Raw genomic sequence first — 21,084 nt, 5'->3', positions numbered from 1 at the left:
TTCCTAACTCAGTTGCCAGAGAGGAAGGATGGTGGCTTTAACTTTTTAAGGTATAGGGGCAGTATTTTCATTTTCGGATGAAAAGCGTGCCCAGAATAAACTGCCTAATACTCAGGCCCAGAGTCAAATATTTGCATATTATTAGTGATTTGGATAGAAAACACTCAGAAGTTTCTAAAACTGTTTGAATGATGTCTGTGAGTATAACAGAACTCATATGGCAGGCAAAAACCTGAGAAAAATCCAACCAGGAAGTGGGAAATCTGAGAATTGTAGTTCTTCTTTTGAATCACTATGAAACTACAGTGTCTGTGGGGTCACGTTGCACTTCCTAAGGCTTCCATTGGCTGTCAACAGCCTTTAGAAATGTGTTTAATCCTTCTCCTGTTACTGGGCAGAAAATAGGAGATCAGTCAATGAGTGGACTGCCTGGGACCAGTGAGTTGTTTACTGCACGGGCACATTTGGGGCGCCGCACATTCTTTTTCCTCTGTAATGAATACGCTATTGTCCGGTTGGAATATTATCGACGTTTTATATTAAAAAGACCCTAAGGATTGATTGTAAACAACATTTGACGTGTTTTTCTACGAACGATAATGGAACAATTTGACTTTTCGTGTCTGGATTTACGCTCGCGCGTTATGCCTTTGGATAGTGATCTGAACGCACGAACAAAACGGAGGTATTTGGACATAAATATGGAATATTTCGAACAAAAATAACATTTCTTGTGGAAGTAGGAGTCCTAGGAGTGCATTCTGACGAAGATCAGCAAAGGTAAGAGAATATTTATAATACTAATTCTGAGTTTAGTTGACCCCAGAACTTTGCGGGTATGTGTATAGCTTGCTTTGATGGCTGAGCTATGTACTCAGAATATTGAAAAATGTGCTTTCTTCGTAAAGCTATTTTAAAATCTGACACAGCGGTTGCATTAAGGAGAAGTATATCTATAATTCTTTCAATAACTATTTTATCAACGTTTATGATGAGTATTTTTGTAAATTGATGTGCTCATTCACCGTTAGTTTTGGTGGGAATACATTTTCTGAACATCACACGCCAATGTAAAATGGGGTTTTTGGATATAAATATGAACTTTATCGAGCAAAACATACATGTATTGTGTAACATGAAGTCCTATGAGTGCCATCTTACGAAGATCATCAAAGGTTAGTGAATATTTTAGCTGTATTTTTGGTTTTTGTGATGCATGTCCTTGCTTGGAAAATGGCGGTGTGGTTTTTCTTGTGAAGTTTATGTCCTAACATAATCTAATTTTATGCTTTCGCCGTAAAGCCTTTTTGAAATCGGACAATGTGGTTCGATTAACAAGAAGTTTATCTTTAAAATAGTTGATTGTTTGAGAAAATGAAATTGCGATTTTTGCTGTTTTGTATTTCGCGCCATGCTATTTCACTGGCTGTTGAATAGTGTGTGACGCTAGCATCCCACGTAGCCCATAGAAGTTAAAACAGTTACAGAACGTAATGGCTGTGATAGAATGAATCAACAACATTGTAGTTGCTCCACAATACTAACCTAAATGACAGAGTGAAAAGAAGGAAGCCTGTACAGAAATATTTCAAAACATGCATCCTGTTTGCAATAAGGCACTAAAGTAAAACTGTAAAAAATGTGGCAAAGAAATTAACTTTATGCCCTGAAGACAGTGTCATTTTTGGGGTAAATCCAACACATCACTGAGTACCACTCTTCATATTTTCAAGCATGGTAGTGGATGCATCATGTTATCTGTATGATTGTCATCAGCAAGGACTAGGGAGTTTTTGGGGATAAAAATAACCAGAATAGAGCTAAGCACAGACAAAATCCTAGAGGAAAACCTGATTCAGTCTGCTTTCCAACAGACACTGGGAGACAAATTCACCTTTCAGCAGGACAATAACCTAAAACACAAGGCCAAATATACACTGGAGTTTCTTACCAAGACGTCATTGGCTTCAAAATATATGACAAGACTTGGAAATGGTTGTCTATCAATGATCAACAACCAAATTGACAGAGCTTGAATCATTTTGAAAATAATATTTGTGCAAATATTGTACAATCCAGGTGTGCACAGCTCATAGAGACCCTGAAAAAAATCACATCGGTTTTTCTTTATTTTTTATATTTTCTACAAGACATCAAATTTGATGAAATATCACATATGGAATCATGTAGTAACCATTTTTTTTAAACAAATCCAAATATATTTTAGATTCTTCAAATTAGCCCCCCTTTGCCTTGATAACAACTTTGGACACTCTCGGCATTCTCTCAACCAGCTTTACCTGGAATGCTTTTGCAACGGTCTTGAAGGAGTTCCCACATATGCTGAGCACTTATTGTCTGCTTTAACTTCACTCTGTGGTCCAACTCATCCCAAACCATCTCAATTGACCTTGAGGTCAGGTCATCTGATGCAGCACTCCATCGCTCTCTTTCTTGGTCAAATAGCACTTACACAGCCTGGAGGTGTCTTGGGTCATTGTCCTGTTGAAAAACAATCGATAGTCTCACTAAGCACAAACCAGATGGGATGGCGTATCACTGCAGAATGCTGTGGTAGCCATGCTGGTTAACTGTGCCTTGAATTCTAAATAAATCCCAACAGTATCACCAGCAAAGCACCATCACACCTCCTCCTCCATGCTTCACGGTGGGAACCACACATCCAGAGATCATTCATTCACCTACTCTGTATCTCACACAGTGGTTGGAACCAAAAATCTCAAATTTGGACTCATCAGAACGAAGGACAGATTTGCACCAGTCTAATGTCCATTGCTCGTGTTTCTTGGCCCAAGTACATCTCTTCTTCTTATTGGTGTCCTTTAGTAGTGGTTTCTTTGCAGCAATTTGACCATGAAGACCTGATTCACACAGTCTCCTCTGAACAGTTGTTATTGTTGAGATGTGTGTTTCCTGAACTCTGTGAAGCAGTTAACTCTAATCCTCTTCAGCAGAGGTAACACTGGGTCTTCCTTTCCTGTGGTGGTCCTCATGAGAGACAGTTTCATCATAGCGCTTGATGGTTTTTGCGAATGACGGACTGTCGTTTCTCTTTGCTTATTTGAGCTGTTCTTGCCATGAGTATGAACTTAGCCCTATTTGGTATACCACTCCTACCTTGACACAACACAAATTATTAGCTCAAACGCATATTGTCAGCTGTTTGAGGCTGGTGTACAAAACCAAAATTTAAAAAACACAGGAGAGGAAGCATAGAAATAGCACACATATAATGAATCTACTGCTTATCAGACTTGATTTCAATGAAAATTACAGATCTATAACTGACTATGTTAACTATGTGAATTATGTCAGGTTGTGCACAAAGCTACATACTGCAGCTTTAAGTAAAGGTAATCAGGACTGGAATACAGTTCACTATAGACTGAAACTGTGGCACCATCTGGATAATGAATTCAATGCAGAATTCCCTAAACCTGCAGGGATTTAATGAAAAATAAGATGCACATGTGACACAGAGGTTCAATTCTAATGATGAATGTGAAGAAAAGTGCATTCATCTCTTTTTTTCCTTTTTTTTTCTGGATCCATCCCAAATGGCATCCTATTCCCTAAATAGTACACTACTTTTGACCAGGGCACATAGTACTCTGGTCAAAAAGAAGTGCACTATATGTGGAATAGGGTGTCATTTGAGGCGCAACCTATGTGCACTCTATTCTATGCCAGCTACTATACACCGCAACGCCCTGAGGGTCATCATGAATATGAATTCAGTCAACTTTGTGTTTATTTTTTTCCTGTGTTTCAAAGACACCTTGCAGGCATACAGAGTGTATTTGTCCATGTAAAGTAAATCCAGGAGCCTCCATTCATCATGCTGTCAGTACATATGGGAGAGTGTGTCACTTTGTTTCACCATGATTAAAACCCTTTAAGTCTTGGGAATTGGCCTATAAGGATAGGGCTAAATTGAAATGTTTCTTAAAGAAATATGAAAAGCAAATGCATAAACATGGTGGCAATTGAAAGGGAACAGTTTGGAGATATTGGGGAAATTATTAGACCAAAGGTGAGTTCACAACAGGAAAGAAATGGGATAGTGAGGACCTCAAGGGGGGGAGGGTGTCCATTCAGTAACATAATGACCATTCCTGGAAAATGTGGGGTAGGTGTAACGTAAGACAAAACAATTACAAAGGTTTGATTGAGAAGAATAACTATTGTCTTCAGGTAGCCACACACATCTCCAAAGTATGGACAGTTCCAAAGCAATTTCAATTTATACGTTTTTTTTTAGCTCTCCTAGCTGTGCCGTTGAGGAACTACAGCAAGCACACTAGTAGTTGCTTCATTTGGAACACAACCCTGCATCCCCGCCATCACACAATTACTGTTGTTGTTCACGCAATCTGAGAACATTTTAAGAACGTCGCATGATGGTCCCAAGGGAACATTGTCATGGTCCTTTGGAGGTTTTGTCTAGTTCCCAGTTGGTCCCGGGGATGCATCCGAGGATATTTTTGGGAAGTTGTGTCATGGTCCCTGAAGGGGGGGAAATCAAAAAACGGAGCAAAATGAAAACAGGGAAGATCAGATAAAGTGTTTTTCTAGAACTCAAATAGGGACCACTAACTAAAGGTGTTAACCCTCCAAATCTCTCAAGACCACGCTGGCCCAGCCACTCTTAAATAGCACCTGGGCAAGCACAGGTGAAACACCTTCTGACTAACAAGATGACAAACCAGCACAGGTGTAACACATACTGACTAACAAGGTGACACCAATGAGTGCGCCCCATGTGCTGACGAACCAACCTTGAAATATAAATGCAAGTCCCCAACACATTCATTACCAAAAATACATCTCTGCACTTAGCAAAAGAGAGCCATCAGTTAATCTGATTATTCTTTCATTGATTTAATTTACTTTAATTGAGTTTGGGTTTTTGGTATAGTTGTTTAATGTTACTCCTAAAACACTATGATAAATATAATAGCTTTTCTTCAGTGTATTATTAACAGAGCTGAGATTTACTTTGAAACAAAGTGTAGGAATAGGCCTAGAGGTGAAATCAGTCATTGATACAGACATGGTGGCATAGCAGGAAGGTTGGAATGCAGTTAACCAATAGGTTGTGAGTTCAAATCACAGGTGAGGACATGTTAAATTATAATGTATGAATAAACATACAAAATGTAATCATGTATGTAAGTTGAAAATACTGTGTGGGTATCCCTAGCATTACCAAAAGACAAAGAGCTGTGACTGGATCAGTAAAAAAAAATGAAATTTCCCTCATGCAAATCAATTTATAACATTTTTGACATGCGTTTTTCTGTATTCTTTTGTTGTTATTCTGTTTCTCACTGTTCAAATAAACCTACCATTAAAATTATAGACTGATCATTTCTTTGTCAGTGGGCAAACGTACAAAATCAGCAGGGGATCAAATACTTTTTTCCCTCACTGTAGATGACCTGGAGCCAGTGGATTTGGCAATGAGTATGAAGCGAGGGCCAACCAACGAGAGAGTACAGGTCGCAGTGGTGGGTAGTGTATGGGGCTTTGGTGACAAAACGGATGGCACAGTGATAGACTGCATCCAATTTGTTGAGTAGAGTGTTGGAGGCTATTTTGTAAATGACATTGCTGAAGTCGAGGATCGGTAGGATAGTCAGTTTTACGAGGGTATGTTTGGCAGCATAAGTGAAGGATGCTTTGTTGCAAAATAGGAAGCCAATTATAGATGTAATTTTGGATTGGAGATGCTTAATGTGGGTCTGGAAGGAGAGTTTAACCAGGTCTAACCAGACACCTAGGTATTTGTAGTTGTCCACATATTCTAAGTCAGAACCGTCCAGAGTAGTGATGCTGGACGGTCGGGCAGGTGCGGGCAGTGATCGGTTGAAGAGCATGCATTTAGTTTTACTTGCATTTACGAGCAGTTGGAGGCCACGGAAGGAGAGGTGTATGGCATTGAAGCTTGTCTAAAGGTTAGTTAGCACAGTGTCCAAAGAAGGGCCAGAAGTATACAGAATGGTGTCGTCTGCGTAGAGGTGGATCAGAGAATCACCAGCAGCAAGAGCAACATCATTGATGTATACAGAGAAGAGAGTCAGCCCGAGAATTGAACCCTGTGGCACCCCCATAGGGACTGCCAGAGGTCCGAACAACAGGCCCTCCGATTTGACACACTGAACTCTATCAGAGAAGTAGTTGGTGAACCAGGCGAGGCAGTCATTTGAGAAACCAAGGCTGTTGAGTCTGCCGATAAGAATGTGGTGATTGACAGATTCGAAAGCCTTGGCCAGGTCAATGAATACGGCTGCACAGTATTGTCTCTTATCAATGGCAGTTATGAAATCGTTTAGGACCTTGAGCGTGGCTGATGTGCACCCATGACTAGCTCGGAAGCCTGATTGCTTAGCGGAGATGGTATGGTGGGATTCGAAATGGTCGGTGATTTGTTTGTTAACTTGGCTTTCGAAGACCTTAGAAAGGCAGGGTAGGATAGATATAGGTCTGTAGCAGTTTGGGTCTAGAGTGTCTCACCCTTTGAAGAGGTGGATGACCGCGGCAGCTTTCCAATCTTTGGGGATCTCAGACGATACGAAAGAGAGGTTGAACAGGCTAGTAATAGGGGTTGCAAAAGTTTCGGCAGATCATTTTAGAAAGAGAGGGTCCAGATTGTCTAGCCCGGCTGATTTGTAGGGGTCCAGATTTTGCAGCTCTTTCAGAACATCAGCTATCTGGATTTGGGTGAAGGAGAAATGGGGGAGGCTTGGGCGAGTTGCTGTGGGGGGTGCAGGGAAGTTGACCGGGGTACTGGTAGGCAAGTGGAAAGCATGGCCAGCCGTAGAAAAATACTTATTGAAATTCTCAATTATCGAGGATTTATCGGTGGTGACAGTGTTTCCTAGCCTCTGTGCAGTGGGCAGCTGGGAGGAGGTGCTCTTATTCTCCATGGACTATACAGTGTCCCAGAACTTTTTTGAGTTTGTGTCCCAAGAACGTCCTAAAAACGTCCACGGGACCAACTGGGAACTAGACAAAACCTCCAGGGGACCATGACACATCTTCCTGACAGCTGTAGGCGACTATTTCATGACGTCATGGGGACATCCTAACTACTCATTATTGTTTGCAGGTGTGTTAGGCTTTAACAAGGCAATTCAGATAAATAGATTACAATTTTAGTGCAATTGAAAAAGTAATGAGTGCATTTAGGTGTGTGTGCCATAGAAAATGTTCATCACAATAAACAAACATAGGCTAATTCTGTTCAGAACAACCCAGTTTATAAGGCCATGTGATCTTGTACATGTAACTGTACATCAAAGTGATCATAAAGGTTGACACTGTATATGACATGAGTTTTATGATTTGGAAATGTGAAGTGCACATTTGGACTCACAGGTGTTTGGCTTGCTTGTATGACATCAAAGCGGCATTTACTATAATCCTCAACATCTCATCTATCAAAATACATTGAGTCATCTTAATTTACAGCATTTCCCTCACTCAGTTAACAAAACATTTGCAAAAGTTGCCTAAATACCAGGCGGGAAGGGGGCAACGTCTTGTCGCGTGGTGCTCAATGTCATGTATAGCATGTTACTGTATAGTCACTACATTCCAATGTAGGCGCTTATTCATGCCCAAATCTTCCATTTTCAACCCGTATACGGGTACGAGTGTAAAGGGCTACAGTGGGGGACTTTGGGATGTACACTATTTGCATATCAAATGAGAATTTGACTCAAATGTATTTGTGGGAGCTATGTTGATTTGCAAATCCTTTCAATAAAGATGTCCTTCATTTAGAAGGACACAAGTACTTACTGTAGGACTGTCAATTTGATATGCCATTCGCATTGTGGCATTTGTACTTACCTCTTCTGGTAATGAATACACTCTGACTAATACTGTAATATGATTAGTCATGATAACTATCAAGGGTTGTAATCAGTAAACCTGTCTGTGTTTAGTCCAGTTGATTCAATATCTTATTGCAGGTTGCAAAATGTGCAGTACATACTATATGTGTGTATGTTATTCAAAAGGAAGCAGCTTTATTTATGCGTTGCAATTCATTAACTTTACATTATTTATTTACTTGAATTTGTAATCTGGAAAGTGAAAAGACCTGACAAATGTTATGGTTTTGAGTGTGTGTGTGTGTGTGTGTGTGTGTCTGTGTGTGTATCGGTGGATTGGCGGTGGTGGTGGTGGGGGAGGGGGTTGTGGGTAATTTGTAAATTGGTCCAATCAAACAGATTGCAGCACACACACACAGGCTCTGCCCACCATGACCTGCAGTCCCAGAGTTCATTATCATAATGAAAGGTAGAGTGTGAAGTCTCAACAACACTGTGGCAGACACACACTCCCTATGATACATTGGCCATCCCATCCTTTAACGCCCTGCTCTATCATTCCTTTCTCATTTTCAGGATGCCTCTCAAACTTGGCCAATGAATTAGGCCTGCAGCACCACACAGTGAACACATGCACTGTGCCTACAGGGCCATATGGAGCCACAGCCTTGCAATCCGGGCAGCCTGCCTAGCTGCCGGATGGATCACACCTCTAACAGCTTGGGGAGCAGTTCCATCAGTCTATATCAGGCTGCGTGCACTGTAAGGTGAGGCAGGGCTACGTTTTCATTACCCGGGGCCGAGAAGCGGGGGCTTAGCTAGCTAGTTATGCCCGCTGATCATCTCATTTTCCCAGTGGAGTTTGAGCAGCTTGGCCCTATGCAGTGCCGCAGATGCAGTACCTCCGAACGTGTGGGCTTCTCACTACAGAGGCGCGGCACAGCCAGTCCAGAGAGTTCTGGAAGCTCCAGGCTCCATCCTTATTACAGGCTTTTACTGCAGGAATTACGGCCCACGCTTATTTCACATCTGTGGCATTCATCTGAAAGTGGCTGTCATAGTTGTCCTCAAGGAGACCCCTGACTCTCTTCCCCTGTGGTAACTGTGATATAGGAGCTATGCTCCTTAGTTACCGCCAGATGGAAAAGTGTTTCCCCTTCCAATCATCTATTCACACAAAATCACAAATTAATGTACAGGCACACAGGTGTGCAAACACACACACACTTACAGTCACACTTTATTTATTGAACAGCATTGTTGGTTAAGGGCTTTTAGGTAAGCATTTCACGGTAGGTCTACACCTATTGTATTCGGTGCATGTGACGAATAAAATTTGATTTGACCCATCCACATTTAATTGACAAGTGAAAGCAACTGCAGAGCTGAAATGACTTCAGTGGTATGGTCAGTAGAATGTGGGAATAAAGATTTCTGACTGAAAAAACGAATGGCTCCTCATTTCTCAAAGCAAAGCCCGGTCAAACTCAAAATCCATGGTCTACTGGTGGTGGGGTAAATCTATTTTTTTAAATACCTGTAGATTAATCTCCAGGGATATTTCTGGGGGTATGGCGTCACCCTGTGGTCAATATTGGCAGTCCTTATAGATCTATTGAAGAGATGATCATTAGGGGAGTCAAGTGGTGATGGGGGATTTTCAACCCACTTCCTGGTTCATTACAGTCATACAAAGATATTGACCATGAAGTCAGGAGTCTGGAACCTCCCTGCACTTATTTGCAGCGAGCTAGATTCTGCAGGCATACAGAAGGCATACAGGAGATATTCCTTTTCCCTTCAATCATGCTGAAATTATGCATTGTCAAATGTCACACTCAATAATATATCCAGACCAGAGTGGTCAAAGAAGCCGAAAATCCTAGTATTTCAGATTGAGTAACACCCATACTAGTAATCTCTCTCCCCTGTTCTAGCCATCGCAGGCGTCAATTTTGTTTAGTAGCTGATTTGAAGGCAACACTACAGACTTCTCCAAGATAAGGCAATGATTTATCCGGCACATCAAGAGACCATGGGAGACCATGGGACACCAATGCTTTTAGTCTCAGACAATTGCACTACACTGTTTACATCCATTACTGTTTTCACCAATTTCTCCCAATCCATTATTAATGTTACTGCCAGAATGCGACCAAAGTGGTCAATGTAGATGTAAGTCTACTCATAGACTTTTTGTGCTACATGCTTCCCTAGCACAAGGAATGGCTGGTGTACTGGCTCATGTAATGGAGAGATTTATGGGGAACTATGAAATGAATAGATATCACGATCCAAGAGGGTGGATCAATGAAATAACGTTCCCATCAAAATCTTCAACGCAGCCATCCAGAATATGACCAATTTTAGATTTTTTCTCCTCCTTTCTAAAATGGACTGCTGAATATTTGTGGGTATAAATTCCATTGTGATAAATATAAACATTTATTCTACCATTCACATCAGCCATCACATTGTTTGAGACAAGTGCCTTGAGAGAAACGCAATAGAATTTGTCTGCTTTTATATCTAATTTGTATACATCATAGCGTGGGCTTACCAGCTGTATAACATTCAACAACATGAGCATCACAATTGTATCCATTGTGTGTCTGGAGAGGGAGAGACAGACATAGTAAGCACATTACTACCATCGCAACTCCTCTACGGTGAGAGTCTAGGCTCATAATGAGCTCTGGGAAAATATCATGTTTTTTATTGATTTGTTTTTTTCAGTGTTTCTTTTAAGATGGAAGCCATAAACAAACTGCAATTTTCAGAGCATGGATAAGATTCCACAGAGAAAAACTGAAATGAGAAAAAAAGATGAACAATTGGTATTAAGTCTTGGTATATCGAGGGGAGGCAGAGGCTGTTTTTTTCCCTGTGGTGTAATTGTATTTATACTCCCAATGCCGGCAGACCCAAGAAGACAATTGCCAGCTGATTTTGTGTGCTTTCATCCATTAGTTAACACATTTGGAGCGCAAGAGAACAAACAGGATTAGATTAAACACAATTTTGATTCGCTGATAAATTTGAATTCCAATTATTGCCAAAAGCCACCCCACATAATTGAACACAAATAATCAAGACAACTAGACAGACTGTTACCTTGTACTAATTATTCATCAGTATTGTGAGTAAATGAGCCCCACCTGACATCATTACAATTGCATGCACCCTGTGACTTCAAGGCACTGATGTATTCGCAGAAATCAACCATAAACCATGGTGTTTTCTCATAATCACTGCCACAGAATAGAGAATATAGCAGCTTTATCTTCTTTGCCTAATCTCCATCGTTCTAGTCGTGTGCAGTGCATGCCTTTAATGCATTTTCTTTGTTGCTAATGAATTACACTAGAATTCATTACTTATTTGGAGCACAGAAAAAACCTGAAGTTCGTTTTTTACTCAAATGTATCTCAAATGATAGTTTAAAACTATTCCAACTTGTTGTGCTGCTGTCGAAGTGAGTATAATGCCAGGTTGCACCTCTGCCATATCAATAAACATCTGTTCAACAAGAGACCTGATGGTTGTCAATTATGTATCTCCCTTCTAATTTTCTTCAGTTCTCCCTATGGACCTGAGAATGGCTTTGGGATAGCCTGATCTTTGTGTTTCAAATGGACAACCAGACAGGGTTTTAGACAGAAAGCTGAAACATTGCTATTGATATTCTTTAGAACAATCAGCATCTCTCACTTGCAGTGTCACTGATCCTAGAGTCTGTATGTTCCAGTCAATACTCCTTTAGGCTGGCAAGAAAGCAGTAGATTTCTGAATACGGAGCCCAGCTCTCTCAATTATGGACTCCCAATTATGTTAGTCTAGTATGCACAGGCTAGCCCTGAGGTTGTGCCTACTGTAAACTTGGAGAAAAAAAATCCTGACACTTGTTTAACTTTGCTCAGCTTTAAATGAGAAGAGTAGGGTTTGTTTTATACATTCAGCATCTCTCCACCAAGGGAAACATAGTATTCTGTCTAACAAATATACAGTATCTACATATACACTGAATAAAAATATAAAATGCAACGTGCAACTATTTCAAAGATTTTACTGAGTTATAGTTCATATAAGGAAATCAGTCAATTTAAATAAATGCATTAGGGCCTAATCTATGGATTTCCCATGACTGGGAATCAGATATGCATCTGTTGGTCACAGATACCTTAAAAAAAGGTTGGGTGTGGATCAGCAACCAATCAGTTGCTGATGTGATCACCATTTTCTTCATGCAGCATGACACATCACCTTCCCATAGAGTTGATCAGGCTGTTGATTTTGGCTGTGGAATGTTGTCCCACTCTCCTCAATGGTTGTGCAAAGTTGCTGGATATTTGCCGGAACTGAAACATGCTGTCAAACACGTCAATCCAGAGCATCCTCATATGCACCAGACATGCTCATTGGATGACATGTCTGGTGCATATGCAGGCCATGGAAGAACTGCAACATTTTCAGCTTCCAGGAATTGTGTACAGATCCATGAAACATGAATTGAATGCGGCGGATAAATAGAACCACAATGGGTCTCGAGATCTCGTCACGGTATCTCTGTGCATTCAAATTGCCATTGATAAAATACAATTGTGTTTGTGGTCTGTAGTTCATGACTGCCCATAACATAACCCCACCACCATCATGGGGCACTCTGTTCACAACGTTGACATCAGCAAACCATTTGCCGTCTGCCATCTACCAGGTACAATTGAAACCGGGATTCATTCGTGAAGAGGGCACTTCTCCAGCGTGCCAGTAGCCATCGAAGGTGAGCATTTACCCACTGAAATCGGTTACGACACCGAACTGCAGTCAGATCTAGGCCCTGGTGAGGACGACAAGCACGCAGATGAGCTTCCCTGAGACGGTTTCTGACAGTGTGCAGAAATGTTTCGGTTGTGCACATTTTAAGGTGGCCTTTATTGTTCCCAGCACAAGGTGCACCTGTGTATTGATCATGGTGTTTAGTCAGCTTCTTGATATGCCACACCTGTCAGGTGGATGGATTATCTTGGCGAAGGATAAATTCTCACTAACAGGGATGTAAACAAATTTGTGCACAACATTTTAGAGAAATAAGCTTTTTGTGCATATGGAATATTTCTGATATATTTTATTTCAGCTCATGAAACATGGGAACTTCACATGTTGCCTTTATATTTTTGTTTCCGTATATTTCAGGATGTTGTGTATCCCTGGAAATAATAAGAATTAATGTAAACATTACAGTTTTGAAAACATAGCTTGTCCAAAAACGTAGTCTCTTGGCACATCTTACCCTGGGTATAGGGTAAGTTGAGCCACAGGACAGGGTAAGTTAAGCCGCCTACACATTTCTGTACTGCATGAAATATTACCACTAGCTTTTTTAAACAATGTGTATCTATATTTCTTAAAAACAATTCAACACAATCAGTATCACTTTTTTGCCTTTTAATCATTTTAAGCACCTTCTAACACCTAACAAACACTTTGTACTTTTTAAACACTTTTTACAAAGGCCAGGCCCTGTAGTTACCTCATATCCTACTGGGCATAGATGTTAGTTCAACATCTAGTTTTGATTACCATTTGGTTGAGTTATCAACAAACAGGAATTCATAGTGAAATAAACTAAAAATGTCACCCTGTCATTGGATTAGGATAGAAGTTGGTGAAAAAAGAATACAATTTTTTTTAAAAAAAATACAAAACATCGATGACTTTTTGCAAATTCCATCATTTTTCCATGTTGATTCAACGTCATCACATAGAATGTTGTTTTTTTATGACATGGAAACAATGTTGATTCAACTCGTTTTTGCCCAGTGGGATCCCAGTTATAATGCCTTGCAATACGCCTGTCAAGAAAACACTTTAATTTGCTCAACTTGCCATTGGCTCAACCATTGCATTGGCTCAACTACCCCATAGCCAGTGGCTAAACTTACCCCAAGCCAAACATTTTTACCCTATTAGCCAATACAGCTACAACGATACACTGTCATGCTACGTTTAGAACCTCATATTGAAGCTTATAAAGACCCCAACTGATGTATAGAACAATATAAACAGTATCTACTTTGGTTTAGATACAAGCATCATGAAAGCTTTTAACTTGGTGAAAAGCTTTTTTTTTATAACTAACTTGCTTACCAGTTTTTTTCCTTCACAGACTCCTTACATTTACATTTACATTTAAGTCATTTAGCAGACGCTCTTATCCAGAGCGACTTACAAATTGGTGCATTCACCTTATGATATCCAGTGGAACAACCACTTTACAATAGTGCATCTAAATCTTTTAAGGGGGGGGGGTTAGAAGGATTACTTTATCCTATCCTAGGTATTCCTTAAAGAGGTGGGGCTTCAGGTGTCTCCGGAAGGTGGTGATTGACTCCGCTGTCCTGGCGTCGTGAGGGAGCTTGTTCCACCATTGGGGTGCCAGAGCAGCTAACAGTTTTGACTGGGCTCAGCGGGAACTGTGCTTCCTCAGAGGTAGGGGGGCCAGCAGGCCAGTGGTGGATGAACGCAGTGCCCTTGTTTGGGTGTAGGGCCTGATCAGAGCCTGAAGGTATGGAGGTGCCGTTCCCTTCACAGCTCCGTAGGCAATCACCATGGTCTTGTAGCGGATGCGAGCTTCAACTCGGAGAGCGTGGAGAGAGGTCGGAGGTTCACAGTATCAAAGGCAGCAGATAGGTCTAGAAGGATGAGAGCAGAGGAGAGAGAGTTAGCTTTAGCAGTGCGGAGAGCCTCCGTGACACAGAGAAGAGCAGTCTCAGTTGAATGCCCAGTCTTGAAACCTGACTGATTAGGATCAAGAAGGTCATTCTGAGAGAGATAGATCCTTGAAATGATGACCTCTATCTAAATATTTTATCAAATGATACGTTTTGTGTATGGTTTCCTAGAATCAAGGGTGGCTCAACTTACCCCATTTGCTCAACTTACCCCCCCAAAAAACAGACACACACACACAGGCCAGTATTGGATTACTTCAAAGTGCTGTTTGAAAAGGTAATTTCAGCACATTGTTGCCTTCATAGCTACACAAAAACCCTTTCATAGGCACAGGCAGACAGAAACGTATCCAATGTATTTTATAGATTTTCTGAACAGCCTGAAATCATGGTTACTGCGTTCTCATTACAAAGGAAGAATGCTAGCTCCATACAATGGGAGTGTCGAGCGCAGGATGTTTGCCAGTGAAGATGAGCGGTTCCACTAGGACAATGAGAGAGACATGTCTAGAAAACTTAATGAGACTAATAATTATGTAAGATGAGCTCATCTCCTCGGCTGAGATGACAACCTTTCATTTAGCTGGGACAATTGGTTCTATCCCAGTACTCTATGGAACTGTCCCCAACCTCAGACATCCATCTGTCTACTCTTCTCTGATCTGGGAAGTTCTATGATTCTATAATGAGTGTGACAACCTCATGCATATTCATTAATGCTAAAACTAGAGGTCGAAATATACGTTGGGAGTTCATGACCTACAGTATATGATATAGGTCATGAACTCCCAATGTTGCCTTCAATGGGTCACTCGGACAAAGGGCCCTAATTAATTAAACAAGATTGACTTATATAAGTTGTTATAATGAAATGCCATTGATTCTCAAATAATTCATATATCAGCAGTGACTAAAACTACTGGGGTATACATTTAAACCACCAATTAATGGAGTAAACAACTAAACTGAGCCTTGGTAACTAACACAGGAAAAAACTAAAAGTACACTCAGCATATCTTTCTGGGGTTGTTAAATTTACTAAACTGGAGGAATAGGGACCATTGTGCCTCTACAGAGAAAGCTTCCTTTCTAATTAAGAATATGTGCATAACAAAGCAAGTGGCACAATTGGAAACATTTTATTGCCACATTACCTGATTGGTTTTATGAGAAATACAGGGACTTTGAGACCAGGAAACACAAAAACAAACATTTCAGCACTTTTCTACATCTGTTGGTATAGTTTTCAAAGTTAAGGACCCTGCCAAAGTTCATATTAGTGCTAGAGACATCTCAAGGGATGCCCACCATTGCATGACGAAGAGGCTTGTACACAAACAGGCATCCATTTATTATTGATGCCCTTGCAGGAGCAACCAGAGGCAGTCCTTGTTAGCTTACTTTCTCCAGGTACAGCTGAGATTCTTTTAAAGGTAGCATTTAGCTATCTGATTCAGTTCAGCGATTCTTTGCCTCACAAAGGGGATAATTTATGATGCAAAGCGTCATGTAGGGACAATATGAGAGCACACATTTTTAGGGAGTGATTGCAAGCCCAAAGGCATCCAAATGCAATGGGATAGAACCTTCCCTGCCTTTCTTTACATAAGCAAGTGAAATAGACAGAAGATACACGTCATTTGATTTGCACAAAATCCGTCGAGACCTGGGAAGTATCGGGTTCATTACATAATTACGTAAAAGCTGCTTCATGCTTAATTCTACGGGGAATTTAGACAGATATAGAAGTTGTTCTCACCGTGGAGACTTAGAAAGTCACGGGACATCAATTCTTCTCTTTTCATTTTTGCCTTTTCTATTCACAACTGTTTAGTTTTGCCTTCCACAGTAATGGTAAGCAAACAGTACTATCATCCCTAAGGAAATGCCATGTTCCCGTGTGATCTGACAGTAATCACATTGGAACAGAATACATCTACATTGTTTTTAATTTACTCTCATCAAGATTCAAGACATAACCACAATCAATTAATGTCAGGAAATGTACAAATGTACAGCATGAGTAACTGTTTTGATAGTTTCACTTACAATTTACCACTGACATACTGTATCTTAACCTCTGAAAATAACATGAGACAAGACCTGAATTGGTTCTTTGATTTTGTTAAGGTTTTTCTGCCCGTAACGAAGTAAACTAATTATAATTCTAGTCCTGCATTCTCTGCTTTTTAAATTCACTTTGTTGTTTCATCTGCTGTATTCTCAGCAGGGGAGCTGTGTAGGATAGGTAAGCATCTCACTCTGTGGTCTGCTCAGGCAGCCTTTCTCCACAGAGCGTGTAGTGTAGTGTACAGTAATCACATCTGTCCCAGGGGACCTGAGCTAGAGAGCCATAGCACAGTTGGAGCTGGAAGCTGCCTGCTTCTCATCTAATCATCTCAATATTGATTTTTCTCTCGCAATGCAACCTCCCTTACTCTGCATTTTTGCTCTTATACCTGCACACAGGGGGATCAAACTGTTATTACATGCTGGGTCCCATCTGCATTGCCTGAAGCAGATAGGGCCATTAACATTGCCGAATTAACTCTTCTTGATTGGATTTCTTTGTAGTGTGAGTGTCTGTCGAGAATAATTAGGGCTGGATTTGATTTTGTTTTATCGACAGGCCTCAGTGTGCTGTGTGATCTAGCAGATGCAGCGACTGAGATCTGCATTCCATCTTAGTTAAATTGTCGCTTAGTCAGAAAGCGATAGCTGTAGAAACGGTGGCAAATCTTCTACTGTGATGATCCAAAAAGATGATGGAAGACTGAGTGAAGGTTTATCATCTCTGGCAGGGTAGGGTAAACACTTGAAAGGGACAGGTCTCACTCATAATCAACAAGATGGCACAGCTACACCCATCACACCCACTCAGAAAACACACACCATGCCACAGCCATTGCTACAAATATCAACGGCGTGCCAGAGCTGCACACACACACACACACACACACACACACACACAGTGCATTTGGAAAGTATTCAGACCCCTAGATTTTTCTACATTGTTACGTTACAGCCTTATTCTAAAATGGATTAACCTATATTTTTTTCCTCATCAATCAACACAAAATACCCCATAACGACAAAGTGAAAACAGGTTTTATTAAATTTTTGCAAATTAAAAAAATATACACAAAAAATACCATATTTACATACAGTACCAGTCAAACGTTAAGACACACCTACTCATTCAAGGGTTTTTACTATTTTCTACATTGTAGAATAATAGTGAAGACATCAAAAATATGAAATAACACAAATGGAATCAAAGTTTTAAATAAATCAAATTCTATTTTATATTTGAAATTCTTAAAAGTAGCCAACCCCTTGTCTTGATGACAGCTTTGCACACTCTTGGCATTCTCTCAACCAGCTTCACCTGGAATGCTTTTCCAACAGTCTTGAATGAGTTCCCACATATGCTGAGCACTTGTGGGCAGCTTTTCCTTCACTTTGTGGTCCAACTCATCCCAAACCATCTCAATTGGGTTGAGGTCGGGTGATTGTGGAGGCCAGGACATCTGATTCAGAACTCCATCACTCTCCTTCTTGGTCAAATTGCCCTTTCACAGTCTGGAGGTGTGTTGGGTCATTGTCCTGTTGAAAAACAAATAATAGTCCCACTAAGTGCAAACCAGATGGGGTGGCGTATCGCTGCAGAATACTGTGGTAGCCATGCTGGTTAAGTGTGCCTTGAATTCTAAATAAATCACAGACAGTGTCACCAGCAAAGCACCCCCACACTATCACACCTTCTCCATGCTTCACAGTGGGAACATCACATGCAGAGATCATCCGTTCACAAAGTCATAGCGGTTTGAACCAAAAGTCGCCAATTCGTTTTTTCATCAGATCAAATGACAGATTTCCACCGGTCGATTGTCCATTGCTCAAGTTTCTTGGCCCAAGCAAGTCTTTTCTTCTTATTGGTGTCTTTTAGTAGTGGTTTCTTTGCAGCAATTTGACCATGAAGGCCTGATTCACACGGTCTCCTCTGAAAAGTTCATGTTGAAATGTGTCTGTTACTTGAGCTCTGTGAAGCATGTATTTGAGCTGCAATCTGAGGTGCAGTTAACTCTAATGAACTTATCCTCTGCAGCAGAGGTAACTCTGGGTCTTCCTTTCCTGTAAGTATTCAGACCCTTTGCTATGAGACTCAAAATTGAGCTCAGGTGCATCCTGTTTCCATTGATCATCCTTGAGATGTTTCTACAACTTGTGGTAAATTCAATTGATTGGACATGGTTTGGAAAGGCACACACCTGTCTATATAAAGGTCCCACAGTTGAAAGTGGATGCAAGAGCAAAAACCAAGCCATGATGTCAAAGGAATTGTCGGTAGAGCTCCGAGACAGGATTGTGTAGAGGCACCAAAACATTTCTGCAGCATTGAAGGTCCCCAAGAACACAGTGGCCTCCATCATTCTTAAATGAAAGCTGTTCGGAACCACCAAGACTCTTCCTAAAGATGGCCGCCCAGCCAAACTGAACAATCAGGGTAGAAGAGCCTTGGCCAGGGAGGTGACCAACAACCCTATGGTCAGTCTGACAGGACTCCAGAGTTCTTCTGTGGAGCCTTTATGGTAGAGTGGCCAGACGGAAGCCACTCCTCAGTAAAAGGCACATGACAGCCCACTTGGAGTTTGCCAAAAGGCACCTAAAGGACTCTCAGACAATGAGAAACAAGGTTCTCTGATCTGATGAAACCAAGATTGAACTCTTTGGCCTGAATGCCAAGTATCACATCTGGAGGAAACTTGGCACCGTCCCTACAGTGAAGCACGGTGGTGGCAGCAAAATGCTGTGTGGATGTTTTTCAGCGGCAGGTACTGGGAGACTAGTTAGGATCAAGGGAAAGATGAACGGTACAGAGAGATCCTTGATGAAAACCTGCTCCAGAGCGCACAGGACCTCAGACTGGGACGAATGTTCACCTTCCAATAGGACAATGACCCTAGGCACAAGGCCAAGGCAATGCAGGAGTGGCTTTGGGTCAAGTCTCTGAATGTCCTTAAGTGGCCCAGCCAGAGCCCGGACATCAACCCGATCAAACATCTCTGGGGAAACCTGAAAATACCTATGCAGCGACACTCCCCATCCAACCTGACAGAGCTTGAGAGGATCTGCAAAGAAGGATGTGAGAAACTCCCCAAATACAGGTGTGCCAAGTTTGTAACATCATTCCCAAGACTCGAGGCTGTAATCACTAACCAAAGGTGCTCCAAGAAAGTACTGAGTAAAGGGTCTGAATACTTAGGTAAACTTGACATTTCAGTTTAATATTTTTGTATAAACTTGCAAGAATTTGTAAAAACCTGTGTTTGCTTTGTCATTATGGGGTATTGTGTGTAGATTGATGAGGGGGAAAAACTATTTAATCCATTTTAGAATAAGATTGTAACGTAACAATATGTGGAAAAAGTTAAGAGGTCTGAATACTCTGAATGCACTCTACACACACACACACACACACACACACACACACACACACACACACACACACACACACACACACACACACACACACACACACACAAACCCACTATGCCATAGCTTCTGATATTCACGTTTCTATAGCTTGAATTATGACTCACCGTTGCGTTGTATGTACTAGTGTGACACGTGTAGGTACAGTAAAAGGTTTTAACAGCATAGGTCTGTAAGGAGTGTTTTTAACACAGCCATATAGTAACAGCTCTGTAATGCAAAACCTATTGAACCTCATGAAGAGTGAAGCACCTTTTTTACAGGAAACCATTCCCTCTTTTGAGTTTGCTATCATAGCTGTAAGTTTTCTTGATAGAGCCCCCTGGTTAAATGTGATGAAACGAGACATACCGCCCCTAACCACATCCATTGTTCCAGCCGCACTGTGCTCACACAATTCATGTAGTCAGTGCAGTGTGTAAAAACCACCGTTGAGGAATACCTGCTGGCAGTGCAGGATGGGTTCCATCTCTCCGTTTCACTATTTATTTAATTGCGGATCACTATGAATCAGATGCCATTTTACAGACTCTCTGCTAGAGAGCTACGTATGAGAGTGTTTGGGTAAAGTGATTGGGAAAAGTACAGCTAACACTTAACTGTTATTCATGAAATTACTGATTGCAGGGGAATAGGTGCCCTGTATCGTGTTAGCTGCACTGCAGCCCTGTAGAATTTCAATCAGAGAGAGAAGCCTACTGAATTTAGGAAGTTACGGACTTGCCATAAATCAACCATGATTCCACAGAAGTCATGAGTGTTACTACATATGTCATCATATTTTGATGTGAATGGAAAACTTTGTCAAGTAGTCTACTTAGCTATTTATCTTCTTTTTTTATTTTATTTATTCAGGGAGCCCAATTTACACCAGGGTCTCATTCTCGATGAGACCCTCACAAATCAACATGATAATTCAATAAAACAGCAAAAAAGAAACTACAAGATATAGCAGTTACAGATACACTACATTTCAACAACACAAATAAATTATT

Source organism: Salmo salar, chromosome ssa05 (assembly GCF_905237065.1).
Source record: "Salmo salar chromosome ssa05, Ssal_v3.1, whole genome shotgun sequence".
Classification (NCBI taxonomy): domain Eukaryota; kingdom Metazoa; phylum Chordata; class Actinopteri; order Salmoniformes; family Salmonidae; genus Salmo; species Salmo salar.
This window is presented reverse-complemented; position numbering follows the sequence as displayed.